Raw genomic sequence first — 18,067 nt, forward strand, 5'->3', positions numbered from 1 at the left:
CTGCTCCAATGCGTAGCACAATTTACACTATCCATTGCAAGTTTCTCGAAACGGGATCTGTTCTTGACAAACCATGCAGCGGAAGGCCTGCTACTACCAACACTGATGAAAACACTGAACTTCTAGAGCAGGCGTTCACGCAAAGCCAGGTAATGTCCTTGCGGATGGCTGCACTCAAACTCAGTATCAACAAAAACTCCAAGTTCCAATGCAGCCGCCTTTTGGGACACTATCCCCCCCCATGAGCAATCACTTTGTCAATCACTACAACATGATGAAACAAAGTCAATGTGTGGGCCAGCCAGAGACATAGTGACGAGGGAAAGGACAGTTGAATAAGATAACCATGTATATAACCATACCAATACCAGTAATAGTATGCCATGATGTGCAATAGTAATCTACTAAAACTAATGGTAATTAATAGCACTAAATTAGCAGCATCGTTAGCTATAATGATGCATCCTTTTCCGGTTCATTTGGATGGCTAAGATGAGATACAGAAATGTTAGTGCAAAAACCCAACTTCATTTCCTCTATGTTTGTGTGCCTATATTACTCTGCACTATTTTGCTGCCTCAGCAGTTTTTAGATTTTAGTTTTTGACAGGCTGCTAAATCTCATAGATGCAAAACCCGCACCAGGTACCAGTAAATTGCAGTAAAGGTCATAAATACCCAATATGTGCGCGAGTCTGTTAAAAAAATGGATTTCAATTCACTTGTCAAAGCTCCATCCCCCCCAAATTAATTGTTTAGTGCAGTCTCTGGAGAAGTTGCATCATATGGCTCAGATCTGTCACTGTGTGTCTGTGAGTGAAGCTGAATTCAAGTTTTAACATTTGAATTGGGATGGTGGTTGATTAAAAGCTGTGGTAGCTGAGCAAGTTCACTGAGGGTTTATGACCACAGGTCTCTGCAGATATAATTATGTTTGCACAGACGTGTCTGTATACATACACAATGTGCACATGTATAATTTCAATATCTTTACCGAATGTACTTTTTTATTTTTAATTATATGGTGGTTTCACATGACTACTATACGCAATATTAATAATCACAGGAATGCATGCATTTGAAAGACTAGACCTTGCCGCTTGCCACATTCTTATTGTTCTACACAAAATTGCTTCAGCAAAATGTTGACAGCTGTTTTGATACACAGCTCTGCTCTTGGCTCTTGTCTAAAGATCTAGTAGAGTACATTGCTTCTGGCAAAGTCATGCAGAACAGTAATGCTGTAGTTTTATTTTTTCAGAGAAAGTTGACATTTTGAAATGAATATTGGCGTGGCGATAAGCAAAACTATTAAAAAACAAAGATCACAACAAGTGCTTTTGGCTGCACATCGCCATACTGCGTTTGCTACGAGCCTTCTTGCTTGCCTGCTTTTATGCCCTCCCTCCTCCACACTGAAAAATTCATGCAAGTTCCCAGCAAAGAGCTGGGAATGATTAAACATTCAGATCCTAACTCTGAAAATGGAAGCTGAAATTGTGCCTCCCTCCCTCTGTGTGTGTGCATGTGTGCGTGTGTGTGTGTGTGTGTGTGTGTTTGTGGAGAAGTATGTATTTGTACAGGCATCAAAGATTCCAAACTATTTACTGATTTCTATCTGATTATAACACCCTCATTCACTAACTGTTCCCAATAGCACATACTGTTAAATAATTGTGAGAATATGTTTGAAATGCTTAAAAATATTGAGAGTTCTGCTTTTTTTTTTTTTAGTACATTTGAACAGACTTGAGCTGTCAGTATTATTTGGCATTCCACTATATACAGTATTATTGTACTTGTAGTGCACATTATTTTCACATTTTTGTAAAGATAATTTTTGCATTGTGTATATGCGTCCCTCATGAAGTATATTAGCACTGAACAATATTCTTATTTATTTATGAGACAAAAACTACAAATATGTTTCTATTATAATATTATGTAAATACGGGCGGTAATAATATTAAGGTTAAGTAGAGTAGTTTATTCTTCAGACAAACCAACACAAGGGTTGAAAAAGAAACAAATCACATGATTAATAAAACATACATACATACAACAAAAAATGCACACCAGAAACATGAACAGACATATACTGGATATAAAAAGTCTACACACCATCTCTTCAAATGCCAGGTTTTTGTGATGTAAAACAATGACACCAAGATAAATAATTTCAAAACCTTTTCCATCCTTAATGTGACCTATAACCTACACAACTCAAATGGAAAAAAAATATTTTTGAGAGGGGAAAATAAAAATAAACAGCAGAAATAATGTGGTTGCACAAGTGTGTGGTTATAACTGGGGATGTGGCTGTTTAAAAAAATAAAAATAAAAAATCACATTCATAACCCATGTAAAATGCGAGTCAGCACACAACTGCCAACATTTAAACTGCCTCTGATCAAACCCTGTCATGTTTTTCTGGATTAGATCATATTTAGTTTTGTTTCATGTCCATGTTTATATCTTGTCCTGCTCGTTCTCGTCAGCCCTCTACCATGTGTCAACCAATCAGCTCCCTCCAGCCACTCGTGACTTGTCCAGGTGTTTATCGTTATCTTTAGTGGCTACAGTTACTTGGTTACTTAGCTACAATTAGTTAGTTGCATTTACTTAGTTAAATGTATATAGTTGCAGTTATTTAGTTATCCAATCACATTCAAAACTCACATTCAATTCACACCATTTAAAATGCCTCTGATTAACCCCAAATAAAGTTCAGATGTTCTAGTAGGCTTTTCCTGGAGACTTCCTTACCTTTATCATAATTTTACTAAAAAAGCTTATCTACTATTTCAGTTGTGTCTGTACACAAGTATTAGTACAGATAAAAGCTGCCTCTAAAACTGACAAAACAATGCCAGTATTTATTTACATCTACGACAAGAACCCAAGATCATCTCATTTGAAAAGTGGTGGGAGTCAAATGAGTAACCCGGCCAAAAATCCCCTCCCAGGGTTTGTTTATAGAGAACACAAGCGAATAAAGACCCAAAACCAACAATGAGTTTACTTGTGTAATCTCTGTCTTCCTAACCCGGAATTACAGTGTTATTGCAGTAGAACTGAACTGGTCTCAAATGCCACTTTCATTACCACGAACAAGGCCTCTGTACTTGGAGCCGCATCGACACACAACAAAGCGGCAAATCCTTCTTGAAAGGAAGGCACGAACAACTGCAGCATTCACTCTTGTCCAAGTCACACATTGCCCTGCTGTTTTAAAACTCGCTGTTTGGAGGTTTGTTATATTTAAAATTACAAATAAAAAAGAGAATTTGTCGACAGTAAGTTCACAGATCCAATAACAACAGATGGTTGTCATTAAATTACATCCATTGTGTTCGGTTTATTACACAACAGCGAGCAGTAGAAATTAATGCAACATCACTCAATTTTTTTTTTCCATGTTTATTCATCCTGACATAATTTCAACCACAGATGTAACCAGGTAGCGTTGTGTTTTCGGCTCCAGCAAATGATGCCTTATGCAAAGTTGTCGTATACATGGCATTTAAAATACACATCATTTACAGAAATGTGTTGCTGCTTATTATTTCCAACAAGCTCCAAGGCTTTGACTCAACCGGACTTGAGTGACAAGCGCATGAAAAGGGAAGCACGAGCAAATATTTAGCATTCGTTGAATGTGTGAGCATTTGTCGGGGAATTGGGTAATCTATTCGCCGGTCGGTGCCGTTCATCGCCGCAGCGTTCAAATCCTGACGTCACATACGAGCTGCAATCGTCTCAGATTACTGGGAATTAATACTAGCCTTGAGGATTTTAATCTCTCACAGGTATTAGACCGTGGATCAGTGGATAAACATTATCTTTGGTGTGAAGATGTAATACAAATGCAGGGATCAACCCTAGTTTCTCTTCTATACCAAAATCATCCAAAAATTACCATATGGGATTGTTTTGTTGACTTTTAAGGGTGATTTTTTTATTTTTATTTTTTATTTTTTTTAACAGAGTAACTCCAATATACAATCAGTCCTTATGTGCATCGTGTTGCCCTTATCCTTAACTTTGAAATGTCTTTCTTCAGGCTTCTGATTGGCTGCAGTGGCCTCAAATTTAAGGGTTACATTTTCACCTGTTAGTCAGGCAAGTTTCCATGGATTGATTGAAATTAAATAAATAAATAAAAAACTCTAAATAAGGTAACTTTCAGAGGGCGAAAGTGCAAACTATTGTGCTTTGCCGCTATCATTTTTCAAATGGAACAAACTGAAAAAACTGTCACAGGAAGAATGTCATATCGCAATAATAAGTTACTTTGTGGCACAACACTACTGTACATGCCAAATCTAGAATAATAATAGCTATCATCCTTTAACCGAACCCATAATCAACATTTACAGTGATCACAGAGGCAGAGAAGTAATCTCGCTGTAAAGGAACACGCCATCAAAGGCTATGAAGTAAAACCCATCAACTTGTAATAATGCCGTAACATGCTCATAAATGAAACTTGTCCCACAAATTGTGCGCCTACAATCTCGGCCGTGAGTGGCCTCCTGCTCCCCCCGTGGTGGCGGCTTATAGAGTAGCGAGCTGCAGCTGAAGGCGGCGGTGAATCGAGCACTGTGGCGCAGAGAAAGGGTGCCATTGTTTTAGTGGCGGACGTAACAATAGGAGCTCTGTCGGAGCGGATCATCTGTTTTCTTGGCTAGTTGGCCCACTAATAGGGCTACTTATGCTCTGTAAATGGGCTGGAGCTGGGTCAGAAACAAATAAACACACAACAGACAAACATGTAGGCTTGTGTATGTATGTGTGTGTGTGTGCGCACGCTGCAGGAGTGGGTGCGTGTTTAATCAGTCGGGGGAGGTTTTTGGATGACTGTTGATAGGATGTTGTCACACTTATCTGCGGAAAGAGAACATGGATTACGGCTTTCCCAACACTACTCTGCATTTTTATCCCCAAAACCCTAACATGAGCACTTACATTCGTCGGCGTCACTGCCGGCAGAGCTCACATAAATCATGCGTGAAGCACGTTTAGTGCTACTTGGTTACAGCTGATATCACCTACTGTCATGGAAGCTTTCATTTCAAATGACAACGGTGACAGTGGGAGCCCGGAAACCCGAAAGCTTACTTCCATGTTGCTCTTTGGATGGATAATGTCAGAGGAAAAGCATGTGTTGTGATGCTTCTTCATGCTCTTGCATTCTAATGCTGATGTGTTGAAGAAGCCTAGGAAGCAAAGCTGGAATTCTATGACTAGATTTTGGTAATTGACGACAGTGATGCCTTGTGGTCAGCTCCGCTTTAAACTGTCTGTCTTGTAAGGAATCACAATTGACAAGGAATGGTGAGAGGGAGAGATTAAAGGGAGACAATGGGCGAGACGGAGAGAGAACGTGCTCACGCCCAACATTTTCCAGGTCAGCCCAAATGCCCCCGGGCTAAACTCACAGCCAGTCTGTTACTGTTTTTCTTCTCCCTTTGTCCCCACCCATTTCCATCCATCCCTCGCTCTAACACTATCGCCCAGGGGCAAAGTCGAGCTGCAATAGGATTCAACTGTTGCCACGGAGACCAGAGAGACATTGCTGCCATAGCAACGCAGCATCGCTTGCTCAAGCGTAGATCTCTGTCTCGCTCTTCTCCTCTCATCATGTACACTCGATCCACTTGGCTGTAAATTTGGAGTCTTTGCCTCCTTTAGCAACTCCTATTTTTGCTATTTATTTTTTATTTTTATTTTGGTTTTTGCACCTCGTAATATAGTAATTAGAGGGCTGCCACCAGTCAGAAGTGCGTAATTGAACAGCTCACATGGGCCAGGCACGCACACCACACCCCGCTTCTCATGGTGTCAAAAGAGGAAAATCGGATGGACCACCCTCAATTACACTCTCGAAAGATCCTGGAGTTAAATGCCACTGAATGCACACTGAAAAGCCATTTAATGGCACTTCACTACTGTTCCAAAAAATATTTGGCAATCACTGCAAATTTATCAAGAATAATTTCTAAAACTTGGTAATTACAGTCCTCTTATTGCTATTTCTTCACAAATTTCAATTAAGATTTGAATCTTAGCCCTTTTCTTTTTTTTTTTTTTTTTTTTTTTTACCAGTGCTCTCTTGCATAATTTTTTTTTTTTTGCTTTTCTTTTTACTTAATTCCATACAAAACCTAGCCTAAGCATCCACAATCCATTCACAAATTTTGGCGTAACTCGCCCGGCGCTGCCTCCTGGTCTTAGTAAAGCTGTGTTCACCATCTGTCATCCATGGCTCCCACTCCGCTCGCAACTTCACTTTGAACGTCCTGTTTACACCGATGTCCAGCCCTTGGAGTTCCTTCGTCAAGCCTCCCGGGATGATGGCAAGTGCCGACTTATTGCACTCAGTCAAATGGTGACTGTAGAGACGCTTCTCCCGGCTGTTCTTTGCTCATTAATCCATTGCTCGAATTGGTCTTACAACTCGGGCTACCTCGCCTTGTTTCCGCAGAAACTCAGCTTCGTCTTCTTGACTTGGCGAAGCTCGTTTTCCTGCTTCCACCACTTGCGAACCATGGATTCGTTGATCTTGAATTCTCTCGCGGCTGCTCGATTTCCATGTTCCTCTGTGTAACTAATAGCTTGCAGTTTAAATTGTGCTTCGTAAGCGTGTCTCTTCGTAGGTGCCATTTTCGGGGGTCCTTAGCCAAACCGATGCACATACCGGAACTATATACCTACTGGGGGCGTGTCTTTAGCGTCCTCTGTCACGCGCACCCTTCCCCCTTTACGTCCGCATGTTGTCCTCAGTCTGTCCGGCTTCCTGTATATAAGCAGCATGTCGGCAGGAAATGATCCCAGTCAGTCAAGCGGAGCGCTCATTAAAGTCACACAACAACATTTACATATTTTGGAACTCGGTGCACACATAAGGCGCGCCGCATTATAAGGCACCCTGTCCATTTTGGAGAAAATTTAAGACTTCCAAGAGCGCCGTATGGTTGTGAAAATACGGTAATACAGCAGTTGTTGTGCCCATTGTTCTCCAGTCCCTCTTCCAGCTGCTCAACTCCTCTATCCTGTTTTCTCACTCTATCTACCCTCTAATCTGTCTCTCCATCTCAAACCGACCGGCCGAGCCAGAACCTGGTTTCTGTTCGATGTTTCTTTCTTAGAGGGAAATGCTTGCTCATGTGGGCTTCAATTGGTATTTTTATAAACCAATTTACAATGTATGAGGAGTGTTGACCTGCTCAATGTGTAAAGTGCCCTGAAATAACTTCTTTTGTGAATTAGCAATGCAGCGTCAAAAGAAATTACCAAAGTTTAATCTGAATTTGATCCACTTTTGCAATTGCCTGCAGTTTATACAGCGCACACAATTATTGAAATAAACCCGCAATTCATGCTTTTATTGCATTAGTTGGTTTGTAATAACTACAAAAGAGACACAGTTTGATCCAGATTCTATGAAATTACTCAACTATAGGTAAGCTCTGTGATTGTGGTCCTTGCACTTAATGCTGCCTCTAAAAAGCAATGCAAACAGTCAATGTGACACTCTTTTATTCACTCATTGAATTTTTTGCATTACAAATTCTAATATTTCAAAGATATAGGCACCACCAGTCAATGTGTGTCGGCTTCCGGAGTTGTAACATCCGTCCGTCACAAGTGGTCAGATGAGGTGCGACGTGTGTACGCTGATGTATGTTGCCATGTCGACCGCAGAGCGTGACAGTCGATGGGAGGTTGCTCAAAGGGGGTGCCGGCGAAAAAGCTCACACACCGGTGGGAGACTGAATTTATAGATTATTTATATGGCTGTCAAGGACTCTCAGTGTCACAAACCGGGGATCGGAGTGTGCATGTGTATATGTGGGCGCGCGTGTGGGTTAAAAGCAGTCGATCAGCACAGGTCGCGCATTTTCTAGCTCAAAGCTCAAACTGGTTGATATCGCCGCTTAGCTTGTAGCTTGTCATCATGTCATGTCATTAGGTGTGTGCTGACCAGCCCTGTGGAAGCAACACTCAACCCCCCCCCCCCCCCCCCCCCCCCCCCCCCCCCACACACACACACACACAAACACACGCTCACACACATACATACTCAGGTGTTGCCGAAAAGGTCGACTTTCTCTGTCACTTCGTATTCCATCAAGCCCGGAGCCTTTTGGTCCATCTAACACTTCCTCTTCCTTACAGTTGATAAAGTTTAGAAGTTTGATGATGTGTGGATGTGCACCGCTGATGGACTGTAAATGCACTTTCATGACATAGAGAGACCAATCAAAGGCAGCCACAATATTGACAATTATAGATTGTGGTATGAGAATCGGTTAAAGAGTGTCTACAATTAATATTATCGATTGTTGTAATTGCCCAGTGATCATCTTGATTGCATTGCAATGGCTTGAATGGCATACAGTATGTCAGCAACATTCTATGTTACAAGTTAGTCATTTAGAAATATTCTTTTTAAAAAAAAAAAAATAAAAAAAAAAAAAAGAAACCCACAGTTGTTTTAAAATGAAAATAACATTAAGTTAATAATACAGCCCAGGCATTGTTAATGTGGTTAAAAAAGAGAGGACATTTCGAAGTAACCTCTAAACTCTCAAACTGTACGGTAAATGGTAGTGTACGGTAAATGGACAATGGTGTGTTTTAATGGAAAATATGAACTTGTTTGGGTGACCCCAAACTTTTTAAAGTAGTACTAGTTATGTATACTTTGTTTGTTTCCGCTATGGCTTACTTTAAAGTTTTGAAATGCAATTTACTTGTAAGGCAATGTGGTAAATTCAACTTGACAGCACTGAACATTTTTTTCTTAGGCGTAAGCTAAAAAAAAAAAAAAAAAAAAAAAAGAGAGAGAGAGAGAAAGTGTCCTGGCTGGTCCACCACCATTTTCGACCACTGCAACATCAAGATGATGTTATTTAAAGAGGAAATATGACAGTTTATTTAGTGTTAAATCAATTGACTAAAATGTAATTATATTTTCCAATTATATTTATTTCTGCTTAATATTTACGAAAATGTATAGACTATTTGTATATGATGAACAAATATATCTAATTATTTATTCATAGGATACTCGTTTATGAACCCTTACTAAATGAGATCAATAAGCAAAAAATATTACAAACCGCTCCCTTATTGGTACAATACAATACAATCTATGATGAAACTGAAATTTGGATTTAAGATAAGGATTATATATGTACCGTTACCAAAAAAAAAAAAAATAAACATTCCCAAATGCTCACGAGACAAAGTATTTCATATTCATTAGTTAACTGTTTTTCATTTGGCCATGAAAAATATTTGAACAAACTAAATATAAGAACTAATCGTTATTTCCTATGTGAAGTGCACAGGTTGGCCCTTTCCCAGCATGCCGTGCACTTTATACGCATAAATGACAACACACATGCTCCGACCCCCTGACAGGCATCTAAATAAAAATCCGCCAACCATACCGGATGTGCATCATTGGTTGTCATGACCGCCGGGGGAATATTCTTGAGGGTTGCCAAGGTAACAGCTTGGGGAACTCTTCGCCAGCCCGTCACTGACTGATCTGAGGACAGCAGAGAGCCAGTAATTAATGATTTTTTTCTTTTAATGACTAAATGCGTATGTGCGTAATTAGCGAGGGTGTTTTATGGTGAGTTATGATGCCTGATGGAGGTTGGAGTTGCGGCAAAAATGTTTACATACAGTGGACATATTGGTGTGTAGGGGAGAAAGAAGCATACACTCATGTGTTGGTATGTGTGTGTGTGTGTGTGTGTGTGTGTGTTTTTTTTTTTTTTATCCGAGTAGGAGAGAGATACGAGACTATTGTGATGGGTGTCAAAGCATCCGCCATTCATGCCAACAGACGGGATGAGGGGAAGAGAAAGTAGGACCCAGTTGCCATGGTGACGCAATCAGAAATCAGCTTTCTGTCGACGCCCGTCTCCTCCTGGGCGCTGTTAACATTCGCTCTCCCCTGCATGATAACAAACACACCTGCACACATATATAGACCATATACAGCCTATTTAATTTGGGCATCATGTTTTTGATGTACCACGCCATCGCTTGTTTTTGTCTCTTTTTTCACGCTCTCTTTCTGTTTCACTCTCTCACGCTCTCTTCATTTCTCCTGCCCTATATTCATACTCTAATCTGGTCCAGTCTGTCTTTTTGTCTGACTCCAGTAATCTTGTCAGGACAGATGGCACGCACACGCGCACACACAAGCAGCAGCAGCAGCATCTGCCACGAACTTTAGATTACATCTTTGAATGAAAAACATTCCACAAAATAAATTAAATGGGAACATAAATGTGAATGAGGCAGTGTTGCCTTGTGAAGCATGCTGTGCTATATACTGTACATTAACGTTGCTATTTAAGCATTAGCATGTATACTGTTAGCCTCCGATTGCTCCTGTACCCCTATTTTTGTCACTCACTAATGTACCACATAGAGCTAATTATTGGACTCTTAAAAAGTAAAATTACATAGGAAATTGTTCATAAGGGTCCAACAATATTTAAAGGCCAGTCAAGGACATGAGAGACCGAGAATATTAGAAATTCTGAAGTCTACACTGGCTCCCAGTCAGCTATGGAATAGCCTTTAAAGTTCTGCTACTGGTCTATAAATCACAAAATGGTTTAGGTACTGAATACATTAAAGGAACGCTAATGGAATATAAATCCAGTAGGGCTCCGAGATCTACAGACTCAGGTCAGATAGTGGGCGACAGTCCAAACCAAACACAAAAAACACAGCCTTCAGCTGTTGCGCTGCACACAAATGGAATAAGTTGCCAACAGAAGTGACATCAGCCCCAAGTGTGAATGTTTTTTAAGTCCAGGATGAAAACTATTCTTTTCTTCTGATTGAGCATTGTAGAGCATTTTCATCATTAAAAAAAGCACTATGTTCTTTTAGTAATTTTAGTCAGCTGTCTTTTGTTTTTCTGTTCTGTTGTTTTTAAATGCTTTTAATCGTGTCAAGCACATTAAGTTACATTGTGTATGAAATGCGCTATATTAATAAAGTGCCTTTTCTTTCTTTCTGTGAGGGTATAGCTCATTCTTATACTGTCTTTTTGCTTTCAAACTTGGAAAAAAAGAAGCCCCTTTTCAGGAACATAAAGATAAAAAGTCTAAACTTAACCCTCGTCAAAACGAGACCTTGTTGGATCAAACCAATAGATAGGTATACTTGATTTATCTTGTGACTGTCTGGCACTGTCACACAAACTCTCACAAACATACTGATGTTTTCAATTGTTAAACATGTCGTGTTCAGAAGGAAATAATCAATCCCAGCATCATTTGTGCATCCTCTTGTGACCCGTCACACTCTCCTAATTTGCGAGGTCAGTATTAAGTATTTAACATGTAACTTAAGAGTTTGCACATAACATTGATTTCTCTTCCGAATATGTTAATGATGTAAAACATTTTTTGGCTGAGTTTTGTCTACCTGCCTCTTCCTGATTCCCTCAAGCCCTCGGGGGTTTGTTCTGCTTGGTGAAGAGCGAGAGAGATGACAGCAAAGTGGAGTATGAGGGAGCGTTGCCACAGGATGTTGATGGCCTTTGAATCGGCTCGCGATGGATCAAGGCGTCGGAGATTAACCTGTCAGAGACAAGAGATAGGCGACGCTCATGGGGCGAATGAGCCCAAAAGCAGCAGAAAAGGCAGTTCATGGTGTCAAAATAGGTTTAATAACTATGACTCACAACTTTATTACGTTTTCTTACCATATATTTCACAAAACATGGTTAATATTTTGCTTATCTATGGTGAGCATGTTATTCATTCACATTGAATTAGGTCTACATGGAGAGAAGCATTTCCACACTTTTTCCACCATTAGTGTGGCCTATAACCTGTACAGGGGTGTGTAGACTTTTTATATCCACTGTAGATGCATACAAAAAATGAAAACTCATACTCCACCTCGACATAATGTTCTATGGAATGCTGTCAACTAATTTGTGCCTAACACGCACTTTGTAAACAAGAAACACCTGATGTTCAGTTTTCAGACATACTGTACGCCATATTTATTGGAGTAAAACAATATGTGCTTCAATGCAGATAAATCCCTCGGCAGGCGTCAGGCTGGGCATCATAAAACAACGGGACGTTAAGCCTTAATCACTGTGACTGCGGCTCAGTGTTATGCTTGTGATGTAAACAAAAGCGCATGAGTTGTTAATAAAATTGATGATGGTCGCATTCCTTTTCGCTGCTTTAGAGAGTGAGCACAGCTGTGGATTGTGATCTTATTGAAACAGAGAAACCCGGTAGTGTTAAAATTTACAAGGAGTGAGTCATCGCAAGTTATGTCGTCATAGACCACAATATACCAACAACCACCACCACACTATCTTCGCTCTCTGCTCACCATACATACCACCACCCGCACTCTCTATTAACCTCTTTGTTCCCAAAGTCCGCACTACTCTTGGTTGATTGACTTTTCAATATTGTGCTGCTGTTTTTAGCCAGGTTTGAACCTTTTTTTCCCACCATGCGCAATGATGTGCACTAATAATGTAACGTATGTTCAAAAAAAAAAAAAAATCGCCAATTATTGTGCAAACACCCAATTTACGGCTTGTGGACCCCATTTTGACAACTACTGAGGTAGAGCAATGGACTCGTTTGAACATTCTGACCTCTGCGCACTGACAGAGGGCAAACAGGGACCATCTGTTGCTCCATGATGGCAGCCAGCAGTGCAATTACCAGCCAAACCAGGCCGCTGGTTCAATACCCATTGACGGATGATGGATAGATGGATAAATGCATAGATAGATGGATGAACAGAAATGCAGGCAGCAGCAACAGTGAGGAAGCCGAAGGGTCGAGTTCATATTGGGGAGGAGGGGGATGTCGGCGGCGGCGGGTGTAGGAGACTAGGCTGCATGACGTTTGTTTCCATGGTGATGGTCTCTCTGTCTCCAGTACGTACGGAGACTGTGCTTAAAAATGTGTGTGCGCATTCATGTGCGTGTTTGTGCAGTGGCATTTTTGTTAATAAATAACTGAGCTTTTTCCACCAACAGTGTTTATTTATTGGCACAGCAATAAATACGTGCTGCTGCGATTGATCCAGGGTTGTATTCTGAAAGGCTTCAGTGTCATATTTTACAACACACTTTTTTTGGGGGGGAGGGGTGGTCTGGGTGTGGTTGTCGGCATGCAGACTTCATTGAAGACAGGGCAAATTTCAAGTCTTATTCCTGTCACGACATCTACACATTGACACTTTATTTCACAGCCAACGTGCCAAATAACTAAAATATAGGATGCTTCCGCCTTAGTAATTTAAATAGGTTTGCATTTTGATCATCAGTCAATAAGGAACCTGTGCTCTACACTTGAGTGTCATGGTGCTGCCATTAAGATCTCACTCAGTGATGAGTGTAATCATGGTTAAAAATAGTTTTGTGTGGGCTCATCTCTCTCCAATGGGCTTGGAAACAGCAATTTGATCGTGGGGGGGGGGCGGATGGTGCACAATATAGCTCGTTGTAGGGCTATAGGTGGAGTTGAGTCTGTATGTTTGACACTACAGTATATACGCCTGCTTACATAATGGCGTGAGCACGCTGTTCATGCGAGGATGTCTTTGTGTAGAAACAGGCTGATATCTGAGTGGGGCGTGACCGGCATGGCGAGAAGATTCTGACTGTCGCGCCGGACCCACTGAGCTGGAAGAGGAGGATGAGGATGAGGAGGGGGCATGGCTGGGGAATCGTTATGGATTTAGAAGACGACACTGCCCTCTGGTGTGAGTATTACAATATTGGATTCAGCTTCACAACACCGAGCAAATATGGTATTGCAACACTTTCGTTTTTGGTTCTGTATTTCATCCACAAAAGTCCTATTTCTTTACAAATTGTTCACAAATCAGTCTAAATCTGTTAGTGAACACTTCTCCTTTGCTGAGATAATCCATGACTGAGGCATATTGAGATGCCAATTAGACTGCCTGATTATGGCATTGGTGTGCATTAGGCTGCCCACAATAAAAGGCCACTCTAAACTAAAACATGCAGTTTTACTGTCGATGTCAGAAAAGCAGTCAGTATCTGACCACCAGATGCAACACATCTGCCAACTGGTTTTATGACCAAGACACATCGGCTGCTATCTGCACATATCAATACATTTAATAATCAGAATCTTAGGTATGTATTTTGTATTTTTTTCACATTATTAAATAAATATTAATTCTGAACTGCTCCAGATGATCCACATGGCACATAATGCGGTTAATGGTTATTTTGCGTTTTTGTACAATATTGATGCTTTCTATTTTAGTGACGTAATAGTGGTGAAATATTAACAGATGGATCAAGTCTCGGTAGTTAGGTACCAAATGCACATCCTGCCACTGGTAGTTACACATTACTATCCAACAATTTAAATAATACATGTAATGACCTAGTCCTATACTAGATGTTAAAAAATGTTGCATAAAAATATATATAGACTTACGCTGACTGCTCACTGTTGTTATTTAAATCGTTTCATTATTTATTTTTCCAATGGGTTTCAAAGTACAGTTCAGTATACGTGGGTGCAATATCAATCTTTGGTCGATAGAGAGCGCCCTTGGTTCCCTCATCTATCAGAACAAACTCCGACTAATGTTGCATGCTCGGCATCTGTGTGAAACAGCAAAATCATAAGTGTGGCTGACATAAAGCACGGGTCAAAGTTCATACTTATGGCAAGAGCTTAGCTGCATATACCAGCACCTGCTTACTTCTTGTTTAAACCACTGTTAGACCGTCCATTCGAGAAATAATTCATCTGTTGATGATTATGCATGTAAATCACAGTTACGCCATCATATGACATGTAATCAGATGATTATATGGCTAATGTACAAATTTGACGACAGCTGTCTGACCTTTTTGTACACCGTCAAGTGCAGCTGTTACATTTAAAATCGGAGAGTAGAAACGTGAAAGGAAAATGAAAATGCGATGGCCATAACAAGCTGGTGTCATGATTGTTTCAACACAACACAAAGTAGTTTTTGCGTATATGGTAAACAAATGTTATCAGACACGCAGTGTTGTGTCCTTTTGTGACATTGGGAAGATGTTTCCAGCCAGCGCACACAATCCCTGCTGTTGTAATTAGTGAAAAGAGATGGAGGGGACAGAAGGGCGCGCGTCACATGGTTCACCTGTCAAACAGGACATCTGCTTGGCACAGGCAAATTCCCCTCCCACCGATCGAACCCCAACATGGGGGCATTTTATGTTTGCCAATCATCTTTAGCTGCTAAATGTGTTCATGATTGTATGAGACAAAATGCATTTCCTCAAAAAGCTATTTGCCTGCAGACAGTGCCAGGTGTATATCGTAAGAAAGACATCTGGGAGGCTAAAGCTTTTGTTCTCCGATGACACCATTAGTAAACAAACCCTTAGATGTCATTTGACATAGGCAGAGAAAACAGTGTAAATGGCTAAAATGATGATTTCAACCTTCTTCTTCACTTGCGTAAGTGTCGGTTGCAAAGAAGATTTAATGCGACGTAAATTGCTTTGAATGGAAGCATAATAGCAGCTGTAATCAGAATCAGAATCATCTTTATTTGCCAAGTATGTCCAAAACACACAAGGAATTTGTCTCCAGTAGTTGGAGCCGCTCTAGTACAACAGACAGTCAATTTACAGAACACTTTGGAGACATAAAGACATTGACAAAAAACAATTGTGCAAAAAGATGCAGAGTCCTCTAGCACTTAGAGCAGTTCGAATGACTAATATTGCAATAGTCCGGTGCAATGACCATTGTGCAAAGGGCGCTGAGACTTCACGGAGTGTATGCGGTTTAAAGTGACGAGTAGTGCGATTATCTGGGACAATGTTGGTTGTGCAAATGTTACAGATACTCCTCAATCGGTGTGCAAATGGAGCAGATGCTACTCTGGCATGAGTGGCCAGTATATGCAAATAGTGCAGCATGGCGAGACAACTACAGTGAGTGCACGAGTAATACATAATTGGCCCCACAGAAATGTGACAACGAACTCAAGTCAAAAAATTGCCAGCTTGTTGTAATGGAATTATAGGTTAGGTGTTTAAGAAGTTGATCGCAAAAGGGAAGAAGCTGTTGGAATGTCTACTAGTTCTAGTTTGCATTGATCGGTAGCGCCTACCAGAGGGAAGGAGCTGGAAGAGCTGGTGACCGGGGTGCGGAGGGTCCGAGAGGATTTTGCACGCCCTTGTCTTAGTTCTGGCAGCGTGCAAGTCCTCAATGGTGGGTAGGGGGGTACCGACAATCCTTTCAGCAGTTTTGATTGTCCGTTGCAGTCGGAGTTTGTCCTTTTTTGTAGCAGCACCAAACCCAGACTGTGATGGAAGAACACAGGTCTGATTCGACGACCGCTGTGTAGAACTGTCTCAGCAGCTCCGGTGGCAGGCCGTCCTTTCTCAGAAGCCGCAGGAAGTACATACTCTGCTGGGCCTTTTTGAGGACGGAGTTGATGTTGGTCGCCCACTTCAGGTCCTGAGAGATCGTAATTCCCAGGAACTTGAAGGTCTCGACGGTTGACACAAGGCAGCCGGACAACGTGAGGGGGAGCTGTGGCGAAGGATGCCTCCTGAGGTCCACGATCATCTCTACAGTCTTGAGGGTGTTCAGCTACAGGTTGTGTCGGCCGCACCACAGCTCCAGCCGCTCCGCTTCCTGTCGATATGCAGACTCGTCACCGTCCTTGATGAGGCCGATGACAGTGGTGTCATCTGCAAACTTCAGGAGTTTGACAGTCGGGTTCGTTGGGGTGCAGTCGTTCGTGTAGAGAGAGAAGAGCAGTGGAGAGAGGACACAACCTTGGGGTGCCCCAGTGCTGATGCTGTGTGTGGATGAGGTGGCCTCCCCCAGCCTGACCTGCTGTGTCCTGCCCGTCAGAAAGCTGTAAATCCACTGGCAGATGGCAGGTGAGACGCTGAGCTGGAGAAGCTTGGATGAAAGGAGTTCAGGGATGATGGTGTTGAACGCTGAGCTGAAGTCCACGAACAGGATCCTCGCATAGGTCCCTGCACTGTCGAGGTGTTCTAGTCCAGTCCCATGTTGACTGCATCATCCACAGACCTGTTCCCTTGGTAGGCAAACTGCAGGGGGTCCAGCAGGGGACCTGTGACACTCTTGAGGTGGTCCAGCACGAGACGTTCAAAGGACTTCATGACCACAGATGTCAAAGCGACAGGCCTGTAGTCATTCAGACCCGAGATTGCAGGTTTCTTGGGGACTGGAATGATGGTGGAGCGTTTGAAAGAGGATGGAACTTCGCACAGTTCCAGAGATCTATTGAAGATCTGAGTGAAGACTGGAGCGAGCTGGTCCGCGCAGACTTTGAGGCAGGATGGGGACACATGGTCTGGGCCTGCCGCTTTGTTAATCTTTTGTTGTTTGAAGATGCGTCTCACATCCTGTTCATGGATGGTTAACGCAGAAGTCAGAGGTGTGATTGTGGTTGAGGGTGCGGCCGGGTGGGTGTGTGGTGTGAAACTCTCCTTTTCAAATCTGCAGTAGAAGGTATTCAAGTCGTTGGCTAGTGTGCTATTGTTCTCAGCTTGGGGGGATCGTCGCTTGTAATTAGTCAGCGATTGGAATGCATGCCAGACTGATTTAGAGTCGTTTGCGCTAAACTGTTTTTCCAACTTTGCTGCATAGTTCCTCTTTGCAATGTTAATTTCTTTCGTCAGCTGGTTTCTAGCTCGATTATACAGGGCCCTGTCCCTGCCCTGTATAATCGAGCTAGAAACCAGCTGACTATGTGCATAATGTGCATTTCAACAGGTGAGTTGCTACAAAACAGACATAGTGAAAAGTTAGATATAGTTAAAATGGTCACCAGCTAATTAATTGACGTTTCTAGTGCTCACCCTTCTCCAAATCGGAGACTAAGCGTGCCTGCTTCAAACTGTTTATTTGTCACTCCCAGTTGAAGCTTACTGTAAAACGGACACACAAAACAAATGAGAATCAAACATTGTGTATTCAAACACTAAAATGTGCAACCAAACCATATAATTTTGT

At 41.6% G+C, this 18,067-nt stretch overlaps 1 protein-coding gene across 6 annotated transcripts in view; it reads left to right on the top strand.

Moving 5' to 3' along the window:
* The window catches only part of fndc5b (fibronectin type III domain containing 5b), a 76,408-nt gene that overhangs the window by 39,358 nt on the left and 18,983 nt on the right, over nucleotides 1-18,067 (top strand). For 5 of the 6 annotated variants that reach the window (XM_061759857.1, XM_061759855.1, XM_061759858.1 and 2 more), the window contains exon 2: nucleotides 13,637-13,790. The exons of the other annotated variant lie outside the window; for it this stretch is intronic. The gene's annotated coding sequence lies outside the window, so the exon portion shown is untranslated. The remainder of the gene's footprint in view (nucleotides 1-13,636; nucleotides 13,791-18,067) is intronic. 6 annotated transcript variants of the gene reach the window in all.

Source organism: Phyllopteryx taeniolatus, chromosome 21 (genome assembly GCF_024500385.1).
Source record: "Phyllopteryx taeniolatus isolate TA_2022b chromosome 21, UOR_Ptae_1.2, whole genome shotgun sequence".
In the NCBI taxonomy this organism is placed as follows: domain Eukaryota; kingdom Metazoa; phylum Chordata; class Actinopteri; order Syngnathiformes; family Syngnathidae; genus Phyllopteryx; species Phyllopteryx taeniolatus.